This window comes from Siphateles boraxobius, unplaced genomic scaffold (genome assembly GCF_051911475.1).
Source record: "Siphateles boraxobius isolate OS27281-9 unplaced genomic scaffold, OSU_SipBor_1 396, whole genome shotgun sequence".
In the NCBI taxonomy this organism is placed as follows: Eukaryota; Metazoa; Chordata; class Actinopteri; order Cypriniformes; family Leuciscidae; genus Siphateles; species Siphateles boraxobius.
This window is the reverse complement of record NW_027509026.1, coordinates 5001-15000: the sequence shown is the minus strand read 5'-3', so window position 1 is coordinate 15000 and position 10000 is coordinate 5001. Positions and strand designations below refer to the sequence as shown.

Below are 10000 nucleotides of genomic sequence, written 5' to 3'. Positions count from 1 at the left end.
CTAACCTTTTAAATTGCCCAATTTTGGCAGCAGTTTTCGCTTACGGCCATACCACCTTGGTCACGCCCGATCTCGTCTGATCTCGGAAGCTAAGCAGGGTCGGGCCTGGTTAGTACTTGGATGGGAGACCGCCTGGGAATACCAGGTGCTGTAAGCTTTTTTGATTTAAAAAAAAAAAAAGAGTCCCTGAGCTTCTTCAGAAAGCCTTTAAAAGTCTCTGAGATTCTTCAGAGAGCATGAAAGAGTTTGAGTTTTTTCAAAAGTTCCTCTTAGTTTTAAAAAAAAGACTCACTGAGCTTCTGCAGAAAGCCTTTAAAAGTCTCTGAGATTCTACAGAGAGTATGAAAGAGTTTGAGTTTTTTCAAAAGTTCTTCTTAGTTTTCTTCATTAATGGTCTAACCTTTTAAATAGCCCAATTTTGGCAGCAGTTTTCGCTTACGGCCATACCACCTTGGTCACGCCCGATCTCGTCTGATCTCGGAAGCTAAGCAGGGTCGGGCCTGGTTAGTACTTGGATGGGAGACCGCCTGGGAATACCAGGTGCTGTAAGCTTTTTTGATTTAAAAAAAAAAAGAGTCCCTGAGCTTCTTCAGAAAGCCTTTAAAAGTCTCTGAGATTCTTCAGAGAGCATGAAAGAGTTTGAGTTTTTTCAAAAGTTCTTCTTACTTTAAAAAAAAGACTCACTGAGCTTCTTCAGAAAGCCTTTAAAAGTCTCTGAGATTCTTCAGAGAGCATGAAAGAGTTTGAGTTTTTTCAAAAGTTCTTCTTAGTTTTCTTCATTAATGGTCTAACCTTTTAAATTGCCCAATTTTGGCAGCAGTTTTCGCTTACGGCCATACCACCTTGGTCACGCCCGATCTCGTCTGATCTCGGAAGCTAAGCAGGGTCGGGCCTGGTTAGTACTTGGATGGGAGACCGCCTGGGAATACCAGGTGCTGTAAGCTTTTTTGATTTAAAAAAAAAAAAAGAGTCCCTGAGCTTCTTCAGAAAGCCTTTAAAAGTCTCTGAGATTCTTCAGAGAGCATGAAAGAGTTTGAGTTTTTTCAAAAGTTCCTCTTAGTTTAAAAAAAAAGACTCACTGAGCTTCTGCAGAAAGCCTTTAAAAGTCTCTGAGATTCTACAGAGAGTATGAAAGAGTTTGAGTTTTTTCAAAAGTTCTTCTTAGTTTTCTTCATTAATGGTCTAACCTTTTAAATAGCCCAATTTTGGCAGCAGTTTTCGCTTACGGCCATACCACCTTGGTCACGCCCGATCTCGTCTGATCTCGGAAGCTAAGCAGGGTCGGGCCTGGTTAGTACTTGGATGGGAGACCGCCTGGGAATACCAGGTGCTGTAAGCTTTTTTGATTTAAAAAAAAAAAAGAGTCCCTGAGCTTCTTCAGAAAGCCTTTAAAAGTCTCTGAGATTCTTCAGAGAGCATGAAAGAGTTTGAGTTTTTTCAAAAGTTCTTCTTACTTTAAAAAAAAGACTCACTGAGCTTCTTCAGAAAGCCTTTAAAAGTCTCTGAGATTCTTCAGAGAGCATGAAAGAGTTTGAGTTTTTTCAAAAGTTCTTCTTAGTTTAAAAAAAAGACTCACTGAGCTTCTGCAGAAAGCCTTTAAAAGTCTCTGAGATTCTTCAGAGAGCATGAAAGAGTTTGAGTTTTTTCAAAAGTTCTTCTTAGTTTAAAAAAAAAGACTCACTGAGCTTCTTCAGAAAGCCTTTAAAAGTCTCTGAGATTCTTCAGAGAGCATGAAAGAGTTTGAGTTTTTTCAAAAGTTCTTCTTAGTTTTCTTCATTAATGGTCTAACCTTTTAAATTGCCCAATTTTGGCAGCAGTTTTCGCTTACGGCCATACCACCTTGGTCACGCCCGATCTCGTCTGATCTCGGAAGCTAAGCAGGGTCGGGCCTGGTTAGTACTTGGATGGGAGACCGCCTGGGAATACCAGGTGCTGTAAGCTTTTTTGATTTAAAAAAAAAAAAAGAGTCCCTGAGCTTCTGCAGAAAGCCTTTAAAAGTCTCTGAGATTCTTCAGAGAGCATGAAAGAGTTTGAGTTTTTTCAAAAGTTCCTCTTAGTTTAAAAAAAAAGACTCACTGAGCTTCTGCAGAAAGCCTTTAAAAGTCTCTGAGATTCTACAGAGAGTATGAAAGAGTTTGAGTTTTTTCAAAAGTTCTTCTTAGTTTTCTTCATTAATGGTCTAACCTTTTAAATAGCCCAATTTTGGCAGCAGTTTTCGCTTACGGCCATACCACCTTGGTCACGCCCGATCTCGTCTGATCTCGGAAGCTAAGCAGGGTCGGGCCTGGTTAGTACTTGGATGGGAGACCGCCTGGGAATACCAGGTGCTGTAAGCTTTTTTGATTTAAAAAAAAAAAAGAGTCCCTGAGCTTCTTCAGAAAGCCTTTAAAAGTCTCTGAGATTCTTCAGAGAGCGTGAAAGAGTTTGAGTTTTTTCAAAAGTTCTTCTTACTTTAAAAAAAAGACTCACTGAGCTTCTTCAGAAAGCCTTTAAAAGTCTCTGAGATTCTTCAGAGAGCATGAAAGAGTTTGAGTTTTTTCAAAAGTTCTTCTTAGTTTTCTTCATTAATGGTCTAACCTTTTAAATTGCCCAATTTTGGCAGCAGTTTTCGCTTACGGCCATACCACCTTGGTCACGCCCGATCTCGTCTGATCTCGGAAGCTAAGCAGGGTCGGGCCTGGTTAGTACTTGGATGGGAGACCGCCTGGGAATACCAGGTGCTGTAAGCTTTTTTGATTTAAAAAAAAAAAGAGTCCCTGAGCTTCTTCAGAAAGCCTTTAAAAGTCTCTGAGATTCTTCGGAGAGCATGAAAGAGTTTGAGTTTTTTCAAAAGTTCTTCTTACTTTAAAAAAAAGACTCACTGAGCTTCTTCAGAAAGCCTTTAAAAGTCTCTGAGATTCTTCAGAGAGCATGAAAGAGTTTGAGTTTTTTCAAAAGTTCTTCTTAGTTTTCTTCATTAATGGTCTAACCTTTTAAATTGCCCAATTTTGGCAGCAGTTTTCGCTTACGGCCATACCACCTTGGTCACGCCCGATCTCGTCTGATCTCGGAAGCTAAGCAGGGTCGGGCCTGGTTAGTACTTGGATGGGAGACCGCCTGGGAATACCAGGTGCTGTAAGCTTTTTTGATTTAAAAAAAAAAAAAAAAAAAGAGTCCCTGAGCTTCTTCAGAAAGCCTTTAAAAGTCTCTGAGATTCTTCAGAGAGCATGAAAGAGTTTGAGTTTTTTCAAAAGTTCTTCTTACTTTAAAAAAAAGACTCACTGAGCTTCTTCAGAAAGCCTTTAAAAGTCTCTGAGATTCTTCAGAGAGCATGAAAGAGTTTGAGTTTTTTCAAAAGTTCTTCTTAGTTTTCTTCATTAATGGTCTAACCTTTTAAATTGCCCAATTTTGGCAGCAGTTTTCGCTTACGGCCATACCACCTTGGTCACGCCCGATCTCGTCTGATCTCGGAAGCTAAGCAGGGTCGGGCCTGGTTAGTACTTGGATGGGAGACCGCCTGGGAATACCAGGTGCTGTAAGCTTTTTTGATTTAAAAAAAAAAAAAGAGTCCCTGAGCTTCTGCAGAAAGCCTTTAAAAGTCTCTGAGATTCTTCAGAGAGCATGAAAGAGTTTGAGTTTTTTCAAAAGTTCCTCTTAGTTTAAAAAAAAAGACTCACTGAGCTTCTGCAGAAAGCCTTTAAAAGTCTCTGAGATTCTACAGAGAGTATGAAAGAGTTTGAGTTTTTTCAAAAGTTCTTCTTAGTTTTCTTCATTAATGGTCTAACCTTTTAAATAGCCCAATTTTGGCAGCAGTTTTCGCTTACGGCCATACCACCTTGGTCACGCCCGATCTCGTCTGATCTCGGAAGCTAAGCAGGGTCGGGCCTGGTTAGTACTTGGATGGGAGACCGCCTGGGAATACCAGGTGCTGTAAGCTTTTTTGATTTAAAAAAAAAAAAGAGTCCCTGAGCTTCTTCAGAAAGCCTTTAAAAGTCTCTGAGATTCTTCAGAGAGCATGAAAGAGTTTTTACTTAAAAAAAGACTCACTGAGCTTCTTCAGAAAGCCTTTAAAAGTCTCTGAGATTCAGTATTCAAAAGTTCTTCTTAGTTTTCTTCATTAATGGTCTAACCTTTTAAATTGCCCAATTTTGAGCAGTTTTCGCTTACGGCCATACCACCTTGGTCACGCCCGATCTCGTCTGATAATACCAGGTGCTGTAAGCACCACCTTGGTCACGCCCGATCTCGTCTGATCTCGGAAGCTAAGCAGGGTCGGGCCTGGTTAGTACTTGGATGGGAGACCGCCTGGGAATACCAGGTGCTGTAAGCTTTTTTGATTTAAAAAAAAAAAAAAAAAAAAAGAGTCCCTGAGCTTCTTCAGAAAGCCTTTAAAAGTCTCTGAGATTCTTCAGAGAGCATGAAAGAGTTTGAGTTTTTTCAAAAGTTCTTCTTACTTTAAAAAAAAGACTCACTGAGCTTCTTCAGAAAGCCTTTAAAAGTCTCTGAGATTCTTCAGAGAGCATGAAAGAGTTTGAGTTTTTTCAAAAGTTCTTCTTAGTTTTCTTCATTAATGGTCTAACCTTTTAAATTGCCCAATTTTGGCAGCAGTTTTCGCTTACGGCCATACCACCTTGGTCACGCCCGATCTCGTCTGATCTCGGAAGCTAAGCAGGGTCGGGCCTGGTTAGTACTTGGATGGGAGACCGCCTGGGAATACCAGGTGCTGTAAGCTTTTTTGATTTAAAAAAAAAAAAAGAGTCCCTGAGCTTCTTCAGAAAGCCTTTAAAAGTCTCTGAGATTCTTCAGAGAGCATGAAAGAGTTTGAGTTTTTTCAAAAGTTCCTCTTAGTTTTAAAAAAAAGACTCACTGAGCTTCTGCAGAAAGCCTTTAAAAGTCTCTGAGATTCTACAGAGAGTATGAAAGAGTTTGAGTTTTTTCAAAAGTTCTTCTTAGTTTTCTTCATTAATGGTCTAACCTTTTAAATAGCCCAATTTTGGCAGCAGTTTTCGCTTACGGCCATACCACCTTGGTCACGCCCGATCTCGTCTGATCTCGGAAGCTAAGCAGGGTCGGGCCTGGTTAGTACTTGGATGGGAGACCGCCTGGGAATACCAGGTGCTGTAAGCTTTTTTGATTTAAAAAAAAAAAGAGTCCCTGAGCTTCTTCAGAAAGCCTTTAAAAGTCTCTGAGATTCTTCAGAGAGCATGAAAGAGTTTGAGTTTTTTCAAAAGTTCTTCTTACTTTAAAAAAAAGACTCACTGAGCTTCTTCAGAAAGCCTTTAAAAGTCTCTGAGATTCTTCAGAGAGCATGAAAGAGTTTGAGTTTTTTCAAAAGTTCTTCTTAGTTTTCTTCATTAATGGTCTAACCTTTTAAATTGCCCAATTTTGGCAGCAGTTTTCGCTTACGGCCATACCACCTTGGTCACGCCCGATCTCGTCTGATCTCGGAAGCTAAGCAGGGTCGGGCCTGGTTAGTACTTGGATGGGAGACCGCCTGGGAATACCAGGTGCTGTAAGCTTTTTTGATTTAAAAAAAAAAAAAGAGTCCCTGAGCTTCTTCAGAAAGCCTTTAAAAGTCTCTGAGATTCTTCAGAGAGCATGAAAGAGTTTGAGTTTTTTCAAAAGTTCCTCTTAGTTTAAAAAAAAAGACTCACTGAGCTTCTGCAGAAAGCCTTTAAAAGTCTCTGAGATTCTACAGAGAGTATGAAAGAGTTTGAGTTTTTTCAAAAGTTCTTCTTAGTTTTCTTCATTAATGGTCTAACCTTTTAAATAGCCCAATTTTGGCAGCAGTTTTCGCTTACGGCCATACCACCTTGGTCACGCCCGATCTCGTCTGATCTCGGAAGCTAAGCAGGGTCGGGCCTGGTTAGTACTTGGATGGGAGACCGCCTGGGAATACCAGGTGCTGTAAGCTTTTTTGATTTAAAAAAAAAAAAGAGTCCCTGAGCTTCTTCAGAAAGCCTTTAAAAGTCTCTGAGATTCTTCAGAGAGCATGAAAGAGTTTGAGTTTTTTCAAAAGTTCTTCTTACTTTAAAAAAAAGACTCACTGAGCTTCTTCAGAAAGCCTTTAAAAGTCTCTGAGATTCTTCAGAGAGCATGAAAGAGTTTGAGTTTTTTCAAAAGTTCTTCTTAGTTTAAAAAAAAGACTCACTGAGCTTCTGCAGAAAGCCTTTAAAAGTCTCTGAGATTCTTCAGAGAGCATGAAAGAGTTTGAGTTTTTTCAAAAGTTCTTCTTAGTTTAAAAAAAAAGACTCACTGAGCTTCTTCAGAAAGCCTTTAAAAGTCTCTGAGATTCTTCAGAGAGCATGAAAGAGTTTGAGTTTTTTCAAAAGTTCTTCTTAGTTTTCTTCATTAATGGTCTAACCTTTTAAATTGCCCAATTTTGGCAGCAGTTTTCGCTTACGGCCATACCACCTTGGTCACGCCCGATCTCGTCTGATCTCGGAAGCTAAGCAGGGTCGGGCCTGGTTAGTACTTGGATGGGAGACCGCCTGGGAATACCAGGTGCTGTAAGCTTTTTTGATTTAAAAAAAAAAAAAGAGTCCCTGAGCTTCTGCAGAAAGCCTTTAAAAGTCTCTGAGATTCTTCAGAGAGCATGAAAGAGTTTGAGTTTTTTCAAAAGTTCCTCTTAGTTTAAAAAAAAAGACTCACTGAGCTTCTGCAGAAAGCCTTTAAAAGTCTCTGAGATTCTACAGAGAGTATGAAAGAGTTTGAGTTTTTTCAAAAGTTCTTCTTAGTTTTCTTCATTAATGGTCTAACCTTTTAAATAGCCCAATTTTGGCAGCAGTTTTCGCTTACGGCCATACCACCTTGGTCACGCCCGATCTCGTCTGATCTCGGAAGCTAAGCAGGGTCGGGCCTGGTTAGTACTTGGATGGGAGACCGCCTGGGAATACCAGGTGCTGTAAGCTTTTTTGATTTAAAAAAAAAAAAGAGTCCCTGAGCTTCTTCAGAAAGCCTTTAAAAGTCTCTGAGATTCTTCAGAGAGCGTGAAAGAGTTTGAGTTTTTTCAAAAGTTCTTCTTACTTTAAAAAAAAGACTCACTGAGCTTCTTCAGAAAGCCTTTAAAAGTCTCTGAGATTCTTCAGAGAGCATGAAAGAGTTTGAGTTTTTTCAAAAGTTCTTCTTAGTTTTCTTCATTAATGGTCTAACCTTTTAAATTGCCCAATTTTGGCAGCAGTTTTCGCTTACGGCCATACCACCTTGGTCACGCCCGATCTCGTCTGATCTCGGAAGCTAAGCAGGGTCGGGCCTGGTTAGTACTTGGATGGGAGACCGCCTGGGAATACCAGGTGCTGTAAGCTTTTTTGATTTAAAAAAAAAAAGAGTCCCTGAGCTTCTTCAGAAAGCCTTTAAAAGTCTCTGAGATTCTTCGGAGAGCATGAAAGAGTTTGAGTTTTTTCAAAAGTTCTTCTTACTTTAAAAAAAAGACTCACTGAGCTTCTTCAGAAAGCCTTTAAAAGTCTCTGAGATTCTTCAGAGAGCATGAAAGAGTTTGAGTTTTTTCAAAAGTTCTTCTTAGTTTTCTTCATTAATGGTCTAACCTTTTAAATTGCCCAATTTTGGCAGCAGTTTTCGCTTACGGCCATACCACCTTGGTCACGCCCGATCTCGTCTGATCTCGGAAGCTAAGCAGGGTCGGGCCTGGTTAGTACTTGGATGGGAGACCGCCTGGGAATACCAGGTGCTGTAAGCTTTTTTGATTTAAAAAAAAAAAAAAAAAAGAGTCCCTGAGCTTCTTCAGAAAGCCTTTAAAAGTCTCTGAGATTCTTCAGAGAGCATGAAAGAGTTTGAGTTTTTTCAAAAGTTCTTCTTACTTTAAAAAAAAGACTCACTGAGCTTCTTCAGAAAGCCTTTAAAAGTCTCTGAGATTCTTCAGAGAGCATGAAAGAGTTTGAGTTTTTTCAAAAGTTCTTCTTAGTTTTCTTCATTAATGGTCTAACCTTTTAAATTGCCCAATTTTGGCAGCAGTTTTCGCTTACGGCCATACCACCTTGGTCACGCCCGATCTCGTCTGATCTCGGAAGCTAAGCAGGGTCGGGCCTGGTTAGTACTTGGATGGGAGACCGCCTGGGAATACCAGGTGCTGTAAGCTTTTTTGATTTAAAAAAAAAAAAAGAGTCCCTGAGCTTCTGCAGAAAGCCTTTAAAAGTCTCTGAGATTCTTCAGAGAGCATGAAAGAGTTTGAGTTTTTTCAAAAGTTCCTCTTAGTTTAAAAAAAAAGACTCACTGAGCTTCTGCAGAAAGCCTTTAAAAGTCTCTGAGATTCTACAGAGAGTATGAAAGAGTTTGAGTTTTTTCAAAAGTTCTTCTTAGTTTTCTTCATTAATGGTCTAACCTTTTAAATAGCCCAATTTTGGCAGCAGTTTTCGCTTACGGCCATACCACCTTGGTCACGCCCGATCTCGTCTGATCTCGGAAGCTAAGCAGGGTCGGGCCTGGTTAGTACTTGGATGGGAGACCGCCTGGGAATACCAGGTGCTGTAAGCTTTTTTGATTTAAAAAAAAAAAAGAGTCCCTGAGCTTCTTCAGAAAGCCTTTAAAAGTCTCTGAGATTCTTCAGAGAGCATGAAAGAGTTTGAGTTTTTTCAAAAGTTCTTCTTACTTTAAAAAAAAGACTCACTGAGCTTCTTCAGAAAGCCTTTAAAAGTCTCTGAGATTCTTCAGAGAGCATGAAAGAGTTTGAGTTTTTTCAAAAGTTCTTCTTAGTTTTCTTCATTAATGGTCTAACCTTTTAAATTGCCCAATTTTGGCAGCAGTTTTCGCTTACGGCCATACCACCTTGGTCACGCCCGATCTCGTCTGATCTCGGAAGCTAAGCAGGGTCGGGCCTGGTTAGTACTTGGATGGGAGACCGCCTGGGAATACCAGGTGCTGTAAGCTTTTTTGATTTAAAAAAAAAAAAAAAAAAAAAGAGTCCCTGAGCTTCTTCAGAAAGCCTTTAAAAGTCTCTGAGATTCTTCAGAGAGCATGAAAGAGTTTGAGTTTTTTCAAAAGTTCTTCTTACTTTAAAAAAAAGACTCACTGAGCTTCTTCAGAAAGCCTTTAAAAGTCTCTGAGATTCTTCAGAGAGCATGAAAGAGTTTGAGTTTTTTCAAAAGTTCTTCTTAGTTTTCTTCATTAATGGTCTAACCTTTTAAATTGCCCAATTTTGGCAGCAGTTTTCGCTTACGGCCATACCACCTTGGTCACGCCCGATCTCGTCTGATCTCGGAAGCTAAGCAGGGTCGGGCCTGGTTAGTACTTGGATGGGAGACCGCCTGGGAATACCAGGTGCTGTAAGCTTTTTTGATTTAAAAAAAAAAAAAGAGTCCCTGAGCTTCTTCAGAAAGCCTTTAAAAGTCTCTGAGATTCTTCAGAGAGCATGAAAGAGTTTGAGTTTTTTCAAAAGTTCCTCTTAGTTTTAAAAAAAAGACTCACTGAGCTTCTGCAGAAAGCCTTTAAAAGTCTCTGAGATTCTACAGAGAGTATGAAAGAGTTTGAGTTTTTTCAAAAGTTCTTCTTAGTTTTCTTCATTAATGGTCTAACCTTTTAAATAGCCCAATTTTGGCAGCAGTTTTCGCTTACGGCCATACCACCTTGGTCACGCCCGATCTCGTCTGATCTCGGAAGCTAAGCAGGGTCGGGCCTGGTTAGTACTTGGATGGGAGACCGCCTGGGAATACCAGGTGCTGTAAGCTTTTTTGATTTAAAAAAAAAAAGAGTCCCTGAGCTTCTTCAGAAAGCCTTTAAAAGTCTCTGAGATTCTTCAGAGAGCATGAAAGAGTTTGAGTTTTTTCAAAAGTTCTTCTTACTTTAAAAAAAAGACTCACTGAGCTTCTTCAGAAAGCCTTTAAAAGTCTCTGAGATTCTTCAGAGAGCATGAAAGAGTTTGAGTTTTTTCAAAAGTTCTTCTTAGTTTTCTTCATTAATGGTCTAACCTTTTAAATTGCCCAATTTTGGCAGCAGTTTTCGCTTACGGCCATACCACCTTGGTCACGCCCGATCTCGTCTGATCTCGGAAGCTAAGCAGGGTCGGGCC

At 39.9% G+C, this 10000-nt stretch overlaps 24 non-coding genes and 1 pseudogene across 24 annotated transcripts in view; all 25 read left to right on the top strand.

Annotated features, from left to right (window-relative positions):
- The first annotated feature begins 38 nt into the window (after positions 1–38).
- On the top strand, positions 39–157 carry LOC143705872 (5S ribosomal RNA). Its single transcript, XR_013192780.1, has one exon. It is a non-coding gene; the product is annotated as a 5S ribosomal RNA (ribosomal RNA).
- A 276-nt stretch (positions 158–433) lies between these two features.
- On the top strand, positions 434–552 carry LOC143705871 (5S ribosomal RNA). Its single transcript, XR_013192779.1, has one exon. It is a non-coding gene; the product is annotated as a 5S ribosomal RNA (ribosomal RNA).
- A 273-nt stretch (positions 553–825) lies between these two features.
- Positions 826–944, top strand: LOC143705870 (5S ribosomal RNA). Its single transcript, XR_013192778.1, has one exon. It is a non-coding gene; the product is annotated as a 5S ribosomal RNA (ribosomal RNA).
- Positions 945–1220: 276 nt separating this feature from the next.
- LOC143705869 (5S ribosomal RNA) lies at positions 1221–1339 on the top strand. The gene has a single exon (XR_013192777.1). It is a non-coding gene; the product is annotated as a 5S ribosomal RNA (ribosomal RNA).
- Positions 1340–1822: 483 nt separating this feature from the next.
- Positions 1823–1941, top strand: LOC143705868 (5S ribosomal RNA). Its single transcript, XR_013192776.1, has one exon. It is a non-coding gene; the product is annotated as a 5S ribosomal RNA (ribosomal RNA).
- Positions 1942–2217: 276 nt separating this feature from the next.
- On the top strand, positions 2218–2336 carry LOC143705867 (5S ribosomal RNA). The gene has a single exon (XR_013192775.1). It is a non-coding gene; the product is annotated as a 5S ribosomal RNA (ribosomal RNA).
- Positions 2337–2610: 274 nt separating this feature from the next.
- On the top strand, positions 2611–2729 carry LOC143705866 (5S ribosomal RNA). Its single transcript, XR_013192774.1, has one exon. It is a non-coding gene; the product is annotated as a 5S ribosomal RNA (ribosomal RNA).
- A 273-nt stretch (positions 2730–3002) lies between these two features.
- LOC143705865 (5S ribosomal RNA) lies at positions 3003–3121 on the top strand. Its single transcript, XR_013192773.1, has one exon. It is a non-coding gene; the product is annotated as a 5S ribosomal RNA (ribosomal RNA).
- Positions 3122–3402: 281 nt separating this feature from the next.
- LOC143705864 (5S ribosomal RNA) lies at positions 3403–3521 on the top strand. Its single transcript, XR_013192772.1, has one exon. It is a non-coding gene; the product is annotated as a 5S ribosomal RNA (ribosomal RNA).
- Positions 3522–3797: 276 nt separating this feature from the next.
- LOC143705862 (5S ribosomal RNA) lies at positions 3798–3916 on the top strand. The gene has a single exon (XR_013192770.1). It is a non-coding gene; the product is annotated as a 5S ribosomal RNA (ribosomal RNA).
- Positions 3917–4140: 224 nt separating this feature from the next.
- Positions 4141–4309, top strand: LOC143705842 (5S ribosomal RNA; annotated as a pseudogene).
- A 283-nt stretch (positions 4310–4592) lies between these two features.
- LOC143705861 (5S ribosomal RNA) lies at positions 4593–4711 on the top strand. The gene has a single exon (XR_013192769.1). It is a non-coding gene; the product is annotated as a 5S ribosomal RNA (ribosomal RNA).
- Positions 4712–4987: 276 nt separating this feature from the next.
- On the top strand, positions 4988–5106 carry LOC143705860 (5S ribosomal RNA). The gene has a single exon (XR_013192768.1). It is a non-coding gene; the product is annotated as a 5S ribosomal RNA (ribosomal RNA).
- Positions 5107–5379: 273 nt separating this feature from the next.
- Positions 5380–5498, top strand: LOC143705859 (5S ribosomal RNA). Its single transcript, XR_013192767.1, has one exon. It is a non-coding gene; the product is annotated as a 5S ribosomal RNA (ribosomal RNA).
- A 276-nt stretch (positions 5499–5774) lies between these two features.
- LOC143705858 (5S ribosomal RNA) lies at positions 5775–5893 on the top strand. The gene has a single exon (XR_013192766.1). It is a non-coding gene; the product is annotated as a 5S ribosomal RNA (ribosomal RNA).
- Positions 5894–6376: 483 nt separating this feature from the next.
- LOC143705857 (5S ribosomal RNA) lies at positions 6377–6495 on the top strand. The gene has a single exon (XR_013192765.1). It is a non-coding gene; the product is annotated as a 5S ribosomal RNA (ribosomal RNA).
- Positions 6496–6771: 276 nt separating this feature from the next.
- Positions 6772–6890, top strand: LOC143705856 (5S ribosomal RNA). Its single transcript, XR_013192764.1, has one exon. It is a non-coding gene; the product is annotated as a 5S ribosomal RNA (ribosomal RNA).
- Positions 6891–7164: 274 nt separating this feature from the next.
- LOC143705855 (5S ribosomal RNA) lies at positions 7165–7283 on the top strand. Its single transcript, XR_013192763.1, has one exon. It is a non-coding gene; the product is annotated as a 5S ribosomal RNA (ribosomal RNA).
- A 273-nt stretch (positions 7284–7556) lies between these two features.
- LOC143705854 (5S ribosomal RNA) lies at positions 7557–7675 on the top strand. Its single transcript, XR_013192762.1, has one exon. It is a non-coding gene; the product is annotated as a 5S ribosomal RNA (ribosomal RNA).
- A 280-nt stretch (positions 7676–7955) lies between these two features.
- LOC143705852 (5S ribosomal RNA) lies at positions 7956–8074 on the top strand. Its single transcript, XR_013192761.1, has one exon. It is a non-coding gene; the product is annotated as a 5S ribosomal RNA (ribosomal RNA).
- A 276-nt stretch (positions 8075–8350) lies between these two features.
- On the top strand, positions 8351–8469 carry LOC143705850 (5S ribosomal RNA). Its single transcript, XR_013192759.1, has one exon. It is a non-coding gene; the product is annotated as a 5S ribosomal RNA (ribosomal RNA).
- A 274-nt stretch (positions 8470–8743) lies between these two features.
- On the top strand, positions 8744–8862 carry LOC143705849 (5S ribosomal RNA). The gene has a single exon (XR_013192758.1). It is a non-coding gene; the product is annotated as a 5S ribosomal RNA (ribosomal RNA).
- A 283-nt stretch (positions 8863–9145) lies between these two features.
- Positions 9146–9264, top strand: LOC143705848 (5S ribosomal RNA). Its single transcript, XR_013192757.1, has one exon. It is a non-coding gene; the product is annotated as a 5S ribosomal RNA (ribosomal RNA).
- A 276-nt stretch (positions 9265–9540) lies between these two features.
- Positions 9541–9659, top strand: LOC143705847 (5S ribosomal RNA). The gene has a single exon (XR_013192756.1). It is a non-coding gene; the product is annotated as a 5S ribosomal RNA (ribosomal RNA).
- Positions 9660–9932: 273 nt separating this feature from the next.
- LOC143705846 (5S ribosomal RNA) overlaps positions 9933–10000 on the top strand; it is a 119-nt gene continuing 51 nt past the window's right edge. Inside the window, exon 1 of the ribosomal RNA XR_013192755.1 lies at positions 9933–10000. This exon is cut by the window's right edge and continues 51 nt beyond it. This is a non-coding gene — a ribosomal RNA (5S ribosomal RNA).